The sequence below is a fragment of the Calonectris borealis genome, chromosome 2, assembly GCF_964195595.1.
Source record: "Calonectris borealis chromosome 2, bCalBor7.hap1.2, whole genome shotgun sequence".
NCBI lineage: Eukaryota > Metazoa > Chordata > Aves > Procellariiformes > Procellariidae > Calonectris > Calonectris borealis.
Window position 1 is genome coordinate 66,994,824 of NC_134313.1, and position 19,354 is coordinate 67,014,177.

The window sequence follows — 19,354 nt, forward strand, 5'->3', positions numbered from 1 at the left end:
TCTGCATGTCAGAGATGTGAAAACACTTGCAGTCTGTGCAGTAATAACCCAATGTTGTAGGCCATGCCCAAAGTCTGGATATTAACAGGAAGCACGTGTGGTTACTGTGGGTTGAAATGCGTTAACATCCTGTTACCCACCACGAGGGGCTGCTCTCTGGGAGCCAGCTTTTAGACTTGATGGAGGAAAAACAACGTCATACCACCCCCAAACTTGTACACCCTGTATTATTTATGTCTTTAAGTATCCTCGTTCCTCTCTTACTGAAGAAACTTAGCCCTTCACACAGATGCTCAATTAAAGTAGCAAAATGAGTGGTGGCAGCAGCTGAAATAGCCATGTTCATTCTGGCCATGTCAAAGGAAAGAGATCAACGCAAGGTAGTCAGCAATGCATTTCAAACCATGGGAACTGTAGCAGTAATTGCATACCTACTCTATGCGTTTTCCTGTTTCAGATGATGCTGAAGCTTAAAACCAGAGCTACAACAGACCTTTTTTTCTTAAACCTACTCTGAAAGTCACACCTGATTCAACATGCAAGAAATTAGCTGGGGGACCTAAGTTACACATTGTCTGTCACTGCACTGAGCTTAATTTCCTCCTCTTCCCCTGTTCTAATGGGGTTTTATAGTACAGGCTATATATGTATTTCTGCAATTCAGTGATGCATCTTTGTAAGAAATTACCAGTTACTCCCAACTTTTGAGGTCTTGCAGGAAAGTTTTCTGCCGAGCCATCTGCTGCCTTTACCTAAATGCATTGACCAGCTACATGTAGAGAAAGCCAGCTATTTGGGAATATACGGCACAAAGCATAGCAAAAAGAAAACGACTCTGGACTTAAATATTTGCCTCATGGATGTGTGAAGGTGTTGTATGCTTGTGAGCATATTTAAGTAAAGAAATATCTAGGTAAAGAGAGTAGTTAAAAAAAGTTAAAAATATCCCCCCTGGCAAAATAATTTTTGATCTCAAGATTGTAATTAAAACCAATCCTCTTGATTGCATGAACTGCCTTGCACTCTGCATGTTTTCCCAGAGTTGGTCACTTGGTTATCTGTGCCATTGATTTACAATGAGGAGCTGAAACGAAGCCCACACGGTGGCCTACCATTGCAGAGGAATGCAGCAGTGTAGGCCTGGCTCGCAACCTCTCTCTCTTGTTTTCCAGAACTTCTGGCATTGCCTCCATTTGCTGAGGGTCACAAAGGGAAGTACAGAAAACAAAAAAGCCTGTGGTTGAAACCAGTGGGACTTGCTATGGCAGAAATTTGGAATCTATGAGAAGCATGTGGCAATTCTCCACACAGCCCGCAGAGAGTTTTTTAAAAACTTAACCAAAGAATTTTATCCACCCACTAGTTTCAAAGAAAAATGTTCCTTTGTGTTACTAGAACATATAGGTTTGTTTTAATCTTGAGTATCACACAAAGCATCCTCCCACAGCAAAGTGAGCTGGGGCATCATTTGTAACAAACAATTTCATGTACTTAAAGAAGAAAAATTAAATCACCTGTTTGATCCATCAGCGTTTGTCTTCTTTAAAAATTGTGCAACTTGACTCGTATTAAACAGAGATTGCTTGATTATTCATCTTTTCTGCTACTTGATTATTCATCTATTCTGCTGAGCCTGAATAATCGTTAGGTTGCAAAACCTGAACGTAGCCTGCCCCCTCCCAAAGCAATAGCACAACAAAATGACTAGCGCTTACATCAGATTTCACAACTCACACTATCTTTTGTATTTTCCATATCAGTTATGTTTTTCTGAAAAATAACCTATTCCTGTCAGTGCAACTGAATATGCAATATTACAGTTAGATTTCTTTTATAACACCATAGAGAAACAGGACCTTAAAATCAGTAGAAAAAGAAATGTTGGTGAAACGAGTGAGGTGAGGACAGTGACTGAACCAGCTGGTTCAAAGGAAGTTGCTCAGAGCATGATAAGCAGCACAAGAAAACCAGCTGTAGAATATTTTCTGTTAAAACCCATCATGTAGCCTCTCCAAAATGAGGGCTTGATAACATTACTGTTTTTTGCTTGACTAGGGGTTAAGGGTCTGAGTGGTAGATTATTATTTAGAAAGTATAAACTGCAGAATAAAATACGGTTGTAGTAAGTTAAGCAAATATGCTAAATTTAAGAAACACACTTTGATTGTAACCACAGGGAAACAACTTACAGCATGAGGCTCCAAACCCCTATTTATATGACCTGCTTTTTAGTTCTAGAGAATAATACTGTTCATGTGTGTTAAAGTTTTCCCGAGACCAATTACCTAAACCTAACCCCAACAGAACACTTCACAGTAGTGAATGTAGCCTGAAGTATTGTATATGAGTTCTTCATATGTTAAACTCTCCCAAAAATAACGCACTGATTTGCTCTTTTGGGGACATAAATTCAAAGTTTGATTTCCAAGATAGCTTTGTATAGAGCAGGCGCACGGAAAAAGCAAATTACAGGAAGGCGGCAGTCCTAAAGAGAACAGCGCACAACGCAAGCTGGGTAATTGGTAGCTGTGAATTACCTGCAGGATGCTGTAATCAACACGCTTGAAATTTTCATGCATCCTTCAGGTGAACATTGCTGTATCTCTGGATTTCTCTTTTTTCCCTGTTAATGTACTCTGAACTGAAGCTTTAAATTGCCCACTAGGTCTCAGGGAGCCACCATCGTTATAGAATTTGCAGTGAGGGGAGTTACTTTGGTAGTTTTTAGAAGAATTTTTTTTCCCAGAAAATTCCAAGATACAATACAGTCCTATAAATGACACATTTGGAGTACAAAGTAGATATATGCTAACATTTCTAAAAATATATGAATACCCGGGCACAAATAAGCCTGTAGACCATTTCCCATTGTGTTGCACTCTCGCACATGTAAAACAAAGTTGAAGATCTGGCTCTATAGAAGTTGACAAAAAATACTCAAAAAAAGCCAAAAAGGGGCTGTAGGGATGTTCAAGGCTGCCTAAACTGCAGTTCTCTACAGTCAGAAGAAGTCCACAACTGTTAGACGCTGTATCAGTCTGGCATTATCTTCACTTTGGAATTAAATTTCACCTTACATCTGTGGTGAAAGGTCAGAGGAGCAAAAGAGAGCAGGAGTTTCTTCCAGTTGCACAGAGTTTGCCCATAGAGCTTGTCACATCTCAGAAACTGAGAGATTACTCTAAAAAGGTAAGCACCTCTCTGCCCTGTGGGAGGCAGAAGCCCAGGTGGTGACCCACACCTCCCACCCACTCTGCCCACAATGCCAACAGTGAGAGCAGCTCCCCACCCTGTGAGGATGCAGAGGCCCACGTTGTGACCTGCATCTCCAGCAGTCCAGGAGGCAGAAGATGTGAGTACCTCCGGGTCCTGGGGCAATGCAACAACCATGTTGTGACTCACACCTCCAGCTCAACCCAAGACATAAGCAGTGGAAGAAGCTCACACCTCTGTGGGGACAAGACCACCACCAACAGCTGCATCCATGATGTGGAAGACGTGAGCACCTGTGTGCCCTTTGGGGAAGCAGAGGATCAGGTCATGAGCTTCACCTCCAGTTCAAGATGCTGGCAAAGAGAGAAGATCCCTGTCTGATATGGACACTGTGTGTAGCAGTCATCTGCAGCTCCAGCTCTGCCTTTGGTATGGACAGTGAGAATTCTGTCCTAAAAGATCTGCAGCTAACTCTAATTTTAAAAACACAGTAAATGCTTCGCAGATGTATCACTTCAGGGATGTTCAGATTTTAGTTTTTGTCTGCCTGACAATGCTTACTCTAAACAGATTTTTAAATGTGTTCATATAATAATATAGGATTCTAGAGGGTGACAGTCAAAATGATCGCTCTGAACACTGAAGATAAACCCAAAAGCCAGGTTACTCAGAGGACAAATTCTACATGCCATATCCAAACTCATGTATAGAAACCATCCACACCTGAGCACATTTATGACAAGGATGTTGCTGGGGCACAGACTCCCGAGGCTGCGTTTGGCTGGTCTCACGGTTTAAAGTCTCTCTGCAGGCCCTGGCACAAAGAACGCAGCACCCAAGGAGATGCATCCTGCTGACTACCATGAAGGGAGGGAATGGGATTTTTGCCACCATGCTCTGTCTTGCTTGTCATAACAGCTTTGTCTGGAAGCTGCATAATGGAGCATGCCAGCAGAAACCTAGGAGCAGAGCCATGTAATTGCTGTGGCAGAATGAGCAGAGGGTATAAAAATATTGTAATACATGCAATAAACAGCAGGTAGTGTGTTAAACTATTAGCAAAAATGATTTCAAGGCCTTTGTATTTTTATAATCTATACAATTAAAAACCCAAGAGTTTTAGAGGTGGTTTGGATCATACAGCAATGATGAACTATTCAGAGCCTTCTCAGTGAAGCGATTTCCTCAGTGAAGAAATTTGATATTTTTCGGAAGGAAACTCTAATATATGCCTGAACAGTTGATATGAGATTCGATTAAAATGTCTGCCTGCCTGGCAAAAAAGTCACATTAGGAGGAAACCTTATCTCCAGAACTTATTGCAGGGTTTACAGAAGGCAGTATCTTCTTCATAATAGCCTCGAGTGCAGTCCTAAAACCAGAATAAAGAATACTTGAAACCAAGCAGGAAGCTCCAGCAGATACAACAATTGAACACAAAGGACTAAAGCAGTCTGCACTGACTGAATTGGCACAGGGTCTTACAGCAGAGAGATTATTCCACAGAAAGAATATAAAATATTAGCAGAGAGCTGAGAATAAGATGTTCAGAAGAAAGACACCAGAAAGAGAGAGATGAGTGTTTCTTCTGATGATGAAGAGGTTAACGAGAAACGTGAACTCAGACATTTAGAGCCGGATACAAATCACCTTGTCTGTCTATCCTGCAAGCAGTGGCCAGCATTTAGCAGGGAATAAAGAAATATGGTACAAGAAGTCACATGGAAAGACCGTACACTCCACAGTGAACCACAGAATCCACAGCCTTAAATGTCTGGATATAAGTCTTCCAACCCTGAAGGAAAGGACAGTATTTGCACTTCCAATTTGTCACACCATCCTGCTGCTCTCCCATGTCAAGCACCATCTCCCTCTCTGCCCCCCCCACCAGTTGCCAGTCCTTCCTCCCACCTCCTCTTCACTAGGCTCTTGGACCAAAGCTGCTGTCCGAACCATTCTGCCGTGCTGCCTATCCCACTCCCACAAGTTCCACCTCCACAGACATCGTGATCCCTCGCCATACTGCTGCAGGCTTTAGCAGGCTTCTTCTGGATCAAATTCCAGGTTATCTCTGCACAGCAGTTCACCTCTGAAATCTCTCCTGGTTGTAAGCTTACCTGCCCAGTACCAGTCAGAGCTGTCAGAAGCTAGTACAAGCAGACAACACACACTCACTTCTAAATCAATTAGAAAAGTCACAAGATTAAAGCGCTACCTCTCCTAACTTACACTGTTGAATGCTTAAAACCCATATACATCTTACGATACCAGGAGTTAACACAAAATGTCTAAATTCAAAAGGTTCCCACTTGAAAAATAAATGCTGCATGGGCTTTTGCCCTTTTTCAAATCCTTCTGCTGCTCTGGATTACTGACATTTGTCTACATTAACTAAGAGCTTTCAATGTAATTTCACAATATGTTTCACAAGCGTCATTCCAGCGGTACCCCATCAACCCTCTACAGCTCTGCTAACGGAGCACTGCTGGATCTGCCCACAGTTCTCTTATCCAGCCTTAAGCATCGCTTGGTTGGTGCCACAGATTGATCCAGTTTTGGAAACTTGTCCTTCCTGCACTGAAAGAAGAAATACTTCATTTCTCATCCTTCCCAGAGGCATTTAAATGGCTGTGCTAAGACAAAAATCATACAGTGATGCCTCCTCCACGTCCCAATTACAAATAGGTTTCTCCCCATTTTATTTTACAAGCTCATCTATACAGGTAGTGCATGAAAGGAAAACAAAATATTTCTATATTGGCTGAAGGAGGGGGCAAAATTAGAAGATTTCCAAAGTAGCCTGGGCCATTGGTACCATCTGCGCAGCATGAAATCTCACATTTCTAAAAGATGTGTTTATCTGGTGTTTGCTAGACTGAGAGCAAATGTGCTCTGCCCACGCATCAATTCAAAGTCATCTTGTTTGCCATGCCCTTGAGGCCAGCTGGAAGTTGGACAGCTTCTCTAAGGCATGAGGCATAAGCAGTTCAATCGGAAGAGATCCTGACAACTAGCTGAAGCTTAGCACAGTGCTAATGTGGCTTCCCTTTGGCAGCAAAATACAAAGTAGTCAAGCTCCAAGTCTCACAGCATGCCTAAACTGGACAAAAGTGTGGTGCATAGACTTATTGCAGGTTCTTTCCATGGATTAATTTCCAGCACACAGCATGGGCAATCACTAACTCAATATTCTCCTGCTAGAAGATCAATGGAAAGACAGATGAACTTAGCACAGAGGTCACCTTTCACTACTTTTAAATCTTTAAGTGCAGCTCAGCTACTGTTCTTTGCTAGAACCATTTGTAAATTTAGTGCATGACTGAATTTTACACTATAAAGTCTATCAATAGGGACAGCATACTTTTATAACATACTATTTATATGCAAATTTTATGTACTTTTTGCATACTAATTGAAAGTAGAAAAATTAAAATTCCCTACCCCTCTCACCTTCCCATGTTCATTTCTGCTTATTTCAAGGTCTGGATGATAGATACCTTTTAAAGAAGTCTTCTGTTCTCAACTCTGCTTGCATAAATGGTACCCACTTTCCACGTTACCGTAGTACTTTATCCTGATATGAAACTTCCTTCCATACATACGTAGACAAGTTTCAATCTCTTCTCCCTCATGCCAGTATACTCCAGACCAACATGGTTGAACATAAAAGCCACAGGCTATCATAGATCAATCTTTCTACTAAGCATTCAGTGGTCTTTAGTATAGCAGTTGATTTAATTTATCTCACTTCCTTTGCCATATTGGATTGTTTTGCCTAAAACATGTAATAAAATCTTCAAAACAGTCTGTGTTTCCCTTTGCTGAACTCCCAGGTATAAACATGCACGTGCGGAAAATTTTCTTTAACAAATTCAATGGAATTGGTATGATTTCTTCATGCAAACTGACAATTGCTGTCAATCCGTAAATTTTTTTAAGATAAAAACTAGTTAGAGAACTCACATGAATGCTTTGCTTCCCCTCTGCAAAATTAAACCTTTCCAACCTCCAACAAGTGCTAAAAGTTTCCAATTATGAATTTTTCAGGTTGTCTCACCTTTGAAAGAAACATTTCTTAGAGTCTTAGTCCTATCTTTCCCCACCCCAGAATGCACATTATAGCAATGAATGTACAGAGACCAGTTTATATACACACATTACAACAGATTGAGGCAAGCTTAGCGTGGAAAAAAGCATTTATTGTGCTTACCACCATATTTACTGTGGTAAGTGGCAATGATGGTAATGTCAATTAGCATCCCCATCAATGCAGCCAGAAAAATTTGCCAAATGAAAACAAAATTCCTGGTGAATCACTAAAGCACATTCATAGGAAAACAGTTTGTTTAAATCAATGCTATATTAGAAGAAATAAATCAAATCTCAGGAAAAATCTGAATCCTGTAGTAGACTTAGGATTCTTAGCTAGCAAAAGCACAAGGTAATGGGTCCTAGCAACATATCCAGGGAGCACAACAAACTCTGTGGCACTGCAGGAATACCAGTCTCTATAAAAAACTACCAAAAATTACGCAATTAATCTCTTTAATTAAAGGCATATATATCTAGTATTTCAGTTGGATTTTACTTGAGATACAGTATGCTCTTAGTCAGAAGAAAAATCCTGGAAATTATTAGGAAATCCCAAAGCTGTTAAAGTAAATCTAGACATATAACAAAAGTCCATTTCTGCCTCTGAGCTAACCATCTGTCAGAACAGCCTTTTAGATTTCTGCTTTAATATTTTAGTATCTAACCTCAGCTATTCTAGGTCTTTAGAAACTCCATCCCGCTCTCCATCATTACAAACCACGTTATACACTTCTAAATATATTAATAAACCTGTTCTCATCTAGACTCTCTAGGCCACATTAGACTTATTTTCTATACACTAACAAATCATTGAAATTAGATTATAAATAATAAGGGGTTTTTTTAAAGTAAAAAAAAAAAAACCAACACTCTTTCTTCCCTGCTGAACACTTGTGAGCTGTACCATAGTTCTAAATGTGACTCAATGCTATATGAAGAACAATGGTGACAAACTGTATAAAACCGCGGCAGTGATCGATGGTACTTTACACAATATCTGCTTTTCAGTAGAAGCATTCTAAGAGTGAAAACTGCTTGCACAGTACCAAGCCTTGTACCAGTTCGTGGGAGTTACTGCTATTAAAGAAAAAAAAAAAAAAAAAAAGAATTCACAAACTTTATTTTGCTATTTGAGTATGTATAAAGTCACTTTTTATGTGATGAAGAAAACACACTCAGCAGAAAGAACTATTAGTTCTGAAGACTAAAATGATAGTATGATCAAGCTACACATGATCTGAAATAGTTTAACAGGCAAGAAATGCTATAAACACATTTTTTCAAGTGTAATTTGGATACGTTCCTCTCAATCCACCCAGCAAGTATGAGAGTAATAGAATAGAACTTCTAGAATAATTTACAAAGAGCCTGAGCACGATTCAATAGGTTACACCAGAAGGAGTATCACAGGGCAGCACTTGTATACAAAAGACGCACATGCCACACATTCCTGGTTACCTTAACTGAAGATGCAACCCCAGGAAGCCAGGCGATACCGTGCCTGCCTTTTGCAGGCAGAGATTGCTCCACTCATGCCCCAGGCCAGCAGAAGTCATGTCGCAGCCCCCAGCGCCATGTTCATCCCAGCCAACAAAGCCGGCTGACGCCTGGAATGGGCTTGGTGCTGCACTAACCTGGGATTCCCAGCCTCCAGCTGGCAGTTCCTCAGGTGCAGCAGACCTGTGCCCGCTGCAAAAGGCTGAACAATTAGTAGTTTCTAAACGATGCCCCACTTGCGCTCTCAAGACAAGAAATGTGCATGCGTGCCCGTGCGTGCAGGAGCACTATGCGCAAACCACCATGCACCTCTGAAATAAACAAAGGCAACAACCCTGTCTCGATTTCCTCAGCAGGAAGTTTTCATTTTTCTACCTTCTAGGAAGCTGTGCAGACAACTCACGAAAGGTAAAAAATGCTGCGTATACAGAAAATAGCTGTGTTAGTCTTATCTCTGAAAATAAAAGGTCATTTATTTCCCAGGTAAACAGTTTAAGAACATTTCTGCAGCCACAAATTGGGACTGTTTGAAGTCTTTCCTATCCACAGTCTGTGCTATCCCAGAAATTTATTTAGCATCCTTTGGAAATAATGTAAATAATACAATCTATTTATAAAGCCCTTGCAATTTGGTTCAGTTCTCAATTTAGGATGTAGTCCACTGTAGTGAATCGTGGACTTTGGTTATCCTGGGAAACCAGGATAACCAGTGCAGCCTGCCAAAGGGGTGCCACAGACTGTAGAAGCCCAATGTGCTGGAGGAGGTAGCAGGAAAATTGCCCATGTACCCCCAGATTTGTGTTCACGGCTTAATGAGGGTCTCAGTTTTTTCCCCACTGAAAGCCTGAACTACTGGAATCAAGAGAGAATGGTATAATAAGAGGCAATTAAAAAATAAAAAGGAAAAAAGCTAACTCCATCTTCGGTAACTGTGAGGAACGGTCTGAAAAACCACGGCTTGAGGTTACCTTGCCAGGGTCCCAAGTGCACCAGCAGGCTCTGCAGCCTCTTCCCCCCACACGTCTGGGAGTCTGCCTGCCTGTGTTCAAGGTCAGCTCTGCTACTGGGCAGCCGTAACCGGGCTCAGACTGCTGGGAAACAGCTCAGTTGTGAGAAAGACCTGCGAGAAGCCTCCCAGGTGGCTGGCCTGCAGTCGCGGTTCAGCTCCAGCCCTCGGCTGGGCCTGGCCTGTGCGACACTGCCCGTGCCAGGCATCACGTCTTGCCGAGGTGGGACCTGCCCCGCCGCGGCCAACTTGCCTGGCGGTCACCAGACGGCACCCGATCCCAATGGCTGTCCCCAGTCCCGCTCTGCTCTCCTTCTTTGGGTACTTCAGGTGCCCGCCCTGCCTGCCTTGCTGTCCCCCTGGGTCCCAGCTCACCTCCGCATTGCGCGGGCCACTCCTGCGGCTCCCTGACAGCCTGGAAGCATCAAAACACAAAAAGCAAATGCATTTATTTTTGAGTCCTCATTTGTTGTCTTTGGCCTTCAAAAAGTACTGAAGGAAAACTAATCCATGCTGAATCTGATGAGCGTAAGAAAAACAGAGGGTTCCACCTCGTTTCCATTTGCAATTTCAATTTACAGAATTGCCTCCAGTATACACTGGATGATCCTAACCACCCAAATAAAATGAGACTTAGAGGAGGGGTTGAACCTCAAGGATATCCCTTCCAGCAGCAAAAAAGCCCACTGGGGATAGTATTGCCTGAGAAATGAAAGCAAAGTGAAAGCAATCACATACTGCTTAACAAACCAAGTTACATTGTATAAAAAAAAAAAAAAAGTAGTTTGTAATTAGGACAAAAACTTGCACTTGCAAAAGCCTCCAGCTCTGACTGCTTGTCTTTCAGAAAGTGTCATAAAGAGGCATTTACTGAAACAAATCCCCTCCTCCCTACCTACACCTCCTCCTGACAATTCTTTCTGTGACATTAAATAAGACAGGTCTATCAAGCAACAAAGAAACTAGGAGAGACCTAATATTTGGAATAGAAGAACATCCACCCAATTTCTGAATTCCGAATTTTCTATTCTGACAAGGAAAATATTTTCCATATACCTGAAAGGAATAAAATTAAGGCCCATATTCTTTGCAGGTGGCTGACACAACTTGGTTGAAATTAGCAATTGTCAAATTATCCTACACTTCTATGATGGTACAAGCAGTGTGTTGCACTCCATATAGAAAATGAGAAAAAGATACAGGATAACTTGATTTGGAGCTGTACCATGCCAGTATCTGGGCATTTATTCTTTTTCATACAAATCTGATTTATTATTTGCTACAGTTTGACTAGATGATTGCAAGTTGAAGTCATGCTGGTTACATCTTTTTTCATTGCCAGGTCTGCCACATGTAATAAAAAGCTTCAAGCTTCCTGAATACAGTAAAAGTGAACTGAAAAAGTAGTTCACATTTAACTAGAGCACACTTTGTGCCGTCCTTGGAAGTTGTATGGAGCTAGCTAAGTGCTAACTATCATCATCATCACCACTAACCAGCAGAAAAATTGCATAATCTTCAGCCACTCTTCTGCTTGCACTCCAGTATAGATCTGCTAATTTTCTTTAAGATTATTTTGACTGGTATTCAAGTCATTATGAGCCACTTGCGCTCATGCTGGTGGCAGGATCTATGACAACCAGCCCAGTTCACAGGCACTTTAACATAATTGGATAGATGTACAACCTTGTGTACCCAAAATGTATCTCGGATACAAACACAAATCTCAACTCTGTTGAGCCATGCTGTGAAAAAAACATTTGCATCCGTACAGCTCTAAGTCAGCATAGACTCACAGACAACTGAGACTTATTTTATATAACAAAGCTACTAAGCTTAGAAAGCAGAAGCCTTTTGTCACCACTATCCTGCATATACATACACACAAACTTGATGTAATTAGTAAATGCCAGCCTACCTGCTGCCTGAATAAAGGCAATTCCCTTAATAAACATAAACCATAAGCACATGTCAGCAAAAGGCAAGGGTGGATGTACTCCAACGCAGAGGCACCACATCCCTGAGGAGTGCACCAGGTTACCTTCTGCCAGTGAAGCTTCTCACGGTGGGCACACACAGCTTCTCTAGCAGCATCTACATGAACATGCACATTAATAACTCAGGAGTACCAGCAGCATTAAGCCTGCAGAAGGTTAGCTAACTAGTTCAAATATGCCTTGAATGGTAGCCAGAAAAGGAATCAAAATGAAAAAAAGAAATACATTTAAAAGGGTCAGTGATTGGAAGAAGGAAATTTATTCAAAGAGACTGTCTTTTCATGTTTTGTAACACCAACTGAAGTAGAGCAAGAGGCTCTGCTTCTGAAAAACATAACACTCAATGAATACCATTGCACTTGAATGCTGACTGGAGAGATGCCAGCGATGCCAATGATACCAGAGAAACAGCTATAGCAATGTCTTTTTCTCCTCTACAGAAAGGAGGAGGATCGTTTGCCCTACACGCCCTGTAGAAAGTCTTGAAAAATGACTGAAACTTTTTTACCTCTGATCAAGCATACATATCAGGGACTATGTGCTTCATCTCTCTCACAAGAATTACACAGTATCACGATTCAGAACTAAACTGATCCATGCTTGGGGAACATCCATCGTATTGTCCAAGCATTCCTTAGTCTTTTCTGCACCTATTTTACACAAATTGAAAACTGACCAAGGCCAGTAATCACTGCAAATCTCTAATGAATTAGGAGGCAGTCTTAGCCACACTCCCAATGGCCTGAAGGCAGAAAAACAGTCTGTCCTTTTGTTTGTTCATGTTGGATGCATTCAGGTTATATAGCTGTGCCCATGCTATGTGGCAGGAAGTGAGCTCTGACATCCTCTGTCACCCAGCCTGCAAATTAAGGTTTGTTTGACATAGGAACATGGACACAGAGGTGTGGAAGGGGGGAGCAAAGGGACTGCATGCACACGAATACAGGGAGAAGCCAGGACCCAGCCCCAAGAGAGAGCTGGGAAGTGTTCCTGGGGTCCTACAATTTACAGGCATCCTTTGTATCTCGTTATTCCTCAACTTTAAAAGAAGGGAGAAACACTTCTTTGTTTTTAATGGTGCACATATAAAATAAATCATTCACTGAGAAAGAATTTCAAAGTACAGAAATAAATCCTTAGATTCCAGGATCAGTTATGTGCTTGATCAGCCAACTTTTCTATCCCACTTAGGGTGTGAACACTCTGGTATTGTATCTGTCCGAAACAGAGCAACGAGCCAAGTACTCAAAGCTTTCCACCCATGATCACGGCCAGTGTGAGACATAGGCCATGAATTTCAGACCAAGATCCAGCTGCAGAAGAAGGAAACACCCTGTTCCCCTACCAGCAGAAATGTACTCTCCATACCTGTACAATTCTTTTGCTTCCCTTCTCTTCCCGCCCCATGCAGGCATAACAAATAAAATCAACGGCTATGTCTCTTCTTTCAGCATACAATGGAATATATTCACCCAGAGCAATTTAAAAATGAGTGGTCTCCAAAAGTGAAATTAAGTATTTTTATTGTGTGTGGTTACTGCTTTACAACGCCTCCTTCTTCAGAGAGGGCTTTTGTATGACTCTATCAAATTGCTTTTTAAGGCAAACATTGATACTTGTTAGCAAGCCAACTTTCAGCCTTGTCACTGGTATGGCCAAGTTGTTTTGGCAGTAAAGTCTAATTGAAATTAAAAGCAAACAAGCCAAATGTGTAACCACTCTACCCTGAAAATAGGCTTTGTTTGAAATGGGTTGTATGGAGCTGGCAACAAAACAGTGGCTGTCAAGTTCTGCTTTTGGACTATTATTGCTAACTTAACCAATCGATTACAATGTGCTCAAAAAAAAATAGTAGTAGCAAAAGATCAAATTTGTGCTTAGCCAAGATGCTGTTTAAGAGTATGCGTCCATTTAGCCATCTCGCTTGGCTGCCCCCAGTATCGTTCTTACGAAACACACACAGCTAGGGGCACTACTACCAGCAAAACTGGAAAAATTTAGTGGTGTCAGTATTAGAGCTCATACGCAGTCTGGCATCCTCCAAAAAAAAAACCTGTACAAACTTCCAAACGTCAACAGTTATTTTACATCTCTGAGTTCCCAGACATAGTGTTCATTACTATTGACATAGGGTTCATTACTAACACTTGCATGGTCCAGATTTTTCTAGTCCTTCCCCTCCATTTACAATTTTCTTCTTTAAGACTAAGCTGTGAATGTGAAAATACTTAAGGATATTCTGCAGAGCTCACCTCTGTGTTTAGTGTTCTTTGTTATTTACAACACAGACAGGTTATGATCTTCCTCACAATTTTTCCAGAGTATTTAAAAACCCCCTTCAGGTATTTCAGGAAATACAACAACAACATGGAAATTGCCTGCTTAACAATTTTACATCTGCTTCTTATTTTGTACCAGTTTCATACTCTTAACAGATAGGGTAACATGCTGTCAATTTATCATGCATTTTCATCTGTTTTATTTAAATTTTAAATCTGAAGCAAGATACTAACCCACGGGACTCAAAATACATTAAGAAAAAGGAAAAAGGGCCAGCAGTAGATTCCAATATTAAAACTACTTGTCTACATACTAAAAATATCTTGCAGCAGGACACCAAGAAAACTGGCTGTGCTAAACGCCTTCCGCACGATAAAACAAAACCAGCACAACTTCCCACCTCCCCATTCTTCCTTGGGACCATAGTTACGCAGCATTTTTTGCTACCTAAATAACCACTTGCTTTTGGACTCATTATCAGATGTATTCTGCTCCATCAGGAGAAAAGATTGAGAAGGGAGAAATGTGTGCAGCTTTTACTCAGCAGGGATCATAAAGCACAGCTTGTGGTAGGCTCTTCAGCATGTGATTAGTAAACCAGCTAACAGTGGTGCAAAACTTACTTTACTGTCTCTAAAATTTCTCCAAGTCAAAACCTGAAAATTCAGTGTCCAAGGCACCTACGTATAGGCCTGTAAGTTGAATAAATATAAAGTTGATGGAAAGAAAAGAACATATGACAATATGTAAAGAATATCAAATCAAATACCAAATTTATACGCCCCCGTTTCCAGTCTCTGGCACTTCAACAATGCAAAATCTAACAAACTGTGTGTTTCCTGATTATAAGCAGCTGAAAGCCAACCATCATAGTCTCTTCTACTGGGATGAGCTGGAAGAAGTGGGATGTTACCAGACTCTCTTACAGCATCAATGCTATCATCTGTGTGAATGGTCCCTGTTAAAGATGCCTTTGTAGTGATCTATTTTAAAGTAAAGCAGAGTTTTACTTCAAAACTAAAGTTGGGCAGAGTAATCCAGCCCAAATAGAGCACAGTAAAATCTTGGATTCTGCAAGATGGTGCGTCAACTGAGAATACAGAGCACAATGGTGAAGATATTTGCAAGGCAGTGGAAAGGGAAAAACCAAGCGTAAAAATATCTTAAGCTCAAAGCCACTTCTACCTATTTGACAGCATGTGCTTCTAATTTAAAAATAGGTTTAGCCTTCATCTTTACCCACAAAAAACTACTAAAATTCCACTGCAAGACTCTCTGCTTTAATAAAACATAGAGTTCAATTTTAATTTTAAGCAAAATAAAACAACACAGGAAATTCACAGCAATTCCTTTTCTATGAAAATGTTTAACCTTTATGCAGTTGAACAAAGTTCTCATTAAATCAGCTGGCTCATTGAAGCGCAGACTACAAATGTCTCAATCTACACAGAGTTCAATTTCAGGCAAAGGAAACTGCAAGAACCTGTCAGCCTGGTTTGGCTGATTTAACAGCACTGAGGGATTCTGAAGCAGAGCAGGACATAATACAGATTACATGCAGGTAACAGCTGGTATTGGATTTTTCTGAACTAGTAAGAGCAACAGAATTGGTGACAAACAAGATGCTTTAAAACTACTATCGGAGCAAAAAACTCTCTCAAAATAGTAGCAGGAAGAGCTAGTGAGGACAGATTCCAAACACAGTAATAGGTCTTATCTGTATTCAGGGCTAAGACTGAAATTCATTCCCTTTCCTAAAAAGTACAGACAGACCTGAAGTATAGATAAATAGTATAAATACAAAAGTAAAAACATGTTTCTTGGTCCAAAGATTGTAAACTGGCAGCATCAATCTAATTAGCAGGGACGGAAGGGGGTGGGAGAGGGAAGCAGTAAAACTCTAACACAAGGAATATCAATATTAAGTTGAGGCCCATTTCAGTGGCTGAGAACTAGCAATTTTGCTTAAGATTATATCCTTTTTTTTTGAGATTTTAATGAGGCATCGGCACTGCACCAGCAAAAAATGTAAGTACCTGATCTTAATTTTAAATGAATGCAATTTACAATCTTCTACTTTTATTCTTCTTTATCTAGAATGAAAAGATTGTGTTATATGAACATCCAAAAGAACACAGAATATATATATATTTGTAGTGCTGCCTAACTCTGCAACACTTGTGTGCCACACAATACATGTTTGTACACACACACACACAGACACCCCCCCCCCCATAAGAAAATCTTGGCTTTTTCATCAGTTTTCAGATTCAAAGAAAAGAATTCCAAAACTGAATTCAACTGATTTACTTAACATTTTTTAAAGTTCTCAGGTTAGCTAATGCCTTTGCCTTTCAAATACATACATTCAACCATTGTACATTGGCCAAATGGTCTATTTACATGCTTAGGAGATTGATGGCAAGCCAGTACTGCTTTCTTAAAGCTTCAGCTTTTCAGGGATGCCATCTGTTTGCTAAAACCATTTAATAGAAGTTCTGTTAATAACCATAAAACCGAAATAACTTAGTTCCTTTTATTAGTAGTGACTGCAGTGGCTCAATCATAGTAAGTTAAGATCTGTGCATTGCAGTTATTGATTCTGACTCCGTGTATCTTAGGCCCAAAATCTGGTTAAAGACTTACTGACTACCAGGACTTTTATCAGAAAAGAATAATTTGTTAGAAACTTTTCAGAGAAACTTTCAGAGAAACTTTCTTTTTCAAGGATGTTCTGTTGTGGAAGATGTCTCAAATCTTGACTAGAATTTGTTACTACAGCAGAATGGCCACAACATCCCCAAGTGCTATTAACCCAAGTCATCTCACCAGTATTCATCTGTGCAAGCCTGGAATATTCACTGGTATGTGGATTGCAGCATCTCAATGCAGCGTATATCCTGTCAGCTTATTACAAATAAGGAAGGGCATTTGTCATTTTAAAAATCAAAAAACAACTTTAAAATTGACCCTTAACATATGGACTTTTTTTTCCCCTTTTTCCGATGCTGAACATCTTTTTCTGATGTTCAGGGATACAATAAGAGAGATGGACTGGCTAATACTGCGTAGCATGGTTGTAGTAACATCCAGGTTAATAATCAAGAAGCTTGCCAGGAGGAGAACTTTGGGTGTTTGTGGGTAGAATAGCTGCTAGAAAGCAGCTGAGGTAGATTTGACCCCTGGCAGTAACAGAAGACCATGAAGAGGGGAAGAGGGTAATGAAGAAAAGGAAGGAACCAGCCAGATGCAAGGATGCAAATGCAGCTAAAGAAGGTCTGGCAGAAAGAAATGGATCATTAGGTGAGAAGAAAATACAGGGAGAAAAGCACAGGGCAAAGACTGGTGGCAAGCAAAAGTGGAGAACAGCAATAAAACAGCATAGTCACACACTGGGAATAAGTCACAGTAAATAGGAAGAACAGTAGGTTGGAGAAATGACCCAGAGCATAAGAAAAGCACAGTCGGCGGTACAGGTCCTGTTTACACCAGGAGGATTTTTAAAACGATTAATGCAAAGCAGCAGGCCAGAAAAGGGACTGAAAAAAACCAAGCACCAGACAGGTGACATCTTTGCAAAAATCTATGGGTTAATCGGCAAAAAATCTTGAACACTTATTCATGCAGCAGCCTATTCCACTAATATCAGGGATTTGGCAACAGATTAGGCTCCATTCCTTGACTGCCGAAGTGGTTTAATTTGAGATCGTAACAAGAAGGTAACATAAACTCTGACTCTTCTCCTCCGAAAGAAAGCATGGCAACCAGCAATCCTATTGTGCTTTGTTGTTGCATAATTGTTAAAGAAATGCTTTCCGATGCCCTGTGAGAGGGGGTACTATCTCGAAAGCTCAAAGGGATTGTTCATTTGATCACTAAGCACAGTGTTATTCTAACCACTCATGAACACAGAGAATGCCTCTATTCTTATGTTCCCCTGAGAGTTGAGATCATCTCAGATATGTCGCCTATCACATATAAAGACGGAGGTAGAGCTGCTGGCAAGACATTTTAAGTGAAGGATTTTCACAGACCTGGAATTTCTCTTCTGCATTTCAGACGACAGTTGAACTTGCTGACCACCGTGCTAATTTAGAAGGTGTAAGTGTACAAGCAAAATTTTACTTATGGATTTCAAGCTTGAGAGCTTGTGTTTTGAATGGTGAAGCAGTTTTAAGAATGACAAAAAAGATACAGATGTGTTTCTAATCCCAGATCCATCTGTCTCTCCCCAAAGCCACAGGCAGAAACCTGTAAGTGCATTTGATCCAAGGCTCTTAGTACAAGCAGATACTAACACACGAGACAAAAAACCCCAAACCACTCCAAAACACAAGGAAAACCCCTACATTCAAACCCCACACAATAGACTAAAAAGCTGTATGCAAAGATAATGCAATTAACAAAGAACAAGGTTACTCCATGCTGTCCTCTCCTAGCACCTCCTAAGAATATGTATGATTTTTTATTTCTGACCTCTTAAAATTTGTTTTACAATATTCCATTCAAGGCACTAAGATAGTCTTGTGATGCACGTTAATGATTCTTGAATTGTTTTGTTGAAAACATTAAGTTGTTTACTAGTAATCTCAAAAATTAAATGCCCAGCCTCTTACCCATACATATATTAATTAAAAAAACCCACCTCTGATTCATGCCACTTTAGCACAAGTAGCATATAGGCAAGAACTCGAATCGGTACTACATGCTAAAATCCACAGAAGACTAATGCACTTTCCAACTTACGCTTGAGAGAGTCGAGGAAATTGCCTATGCGTCTCCATTGTGTGCACATTACTGTTCTCTGAATTAACACACAAACCAGCCTAGACCCCACTAGGAATTAAATAGATGCATCTACAGCGCACGAAAAGACACAAATACGCCTTATCAAATTCCTCCCCCTAATCTGAGTTGTACTCTCCCCCCCAGGGAAAACACAGCTTACTAGCATGATTCCTTATTTTTGTGTATAAGTAATAGCCTTAAAATAAATGCACTATTGTAACCACAACATTTTAAGGAGCTCTGAGCGATTCTAAAAACCTACACTTCATGCAAATTAACTGCAATTTTCAGGAAGATCTGACCTTCTATAACCAAGAAATGTTAGGATATTTCACTTAGATGAAAATGTCATTATTTTGCACAGATACTTTTTATTTTAACACTATAGGTCAAAAAAAATTACACCTTTCCAACATTCTGACTGAGAACCTCCAAATCAACCCCCTTTTTATTCTCTAATTTAAAAAAGCAAATAAAACAC

At 40.4% G+C, this 19,354-nt stretch overlaps 1 protein-coding gene across 2 annotated transcripts in view; it reads right to left on the reverse strand.

Annotated features, from left to right (window-relative positions):
* The window catches only part of MBP (myelin basic protein), a 123,104-nt gene that overhangs the window by 30,613 nt on the left and 73,137 nt on the right, over nt 1-19,354 (reverse strand). The window lies entirely within an intron of this gene.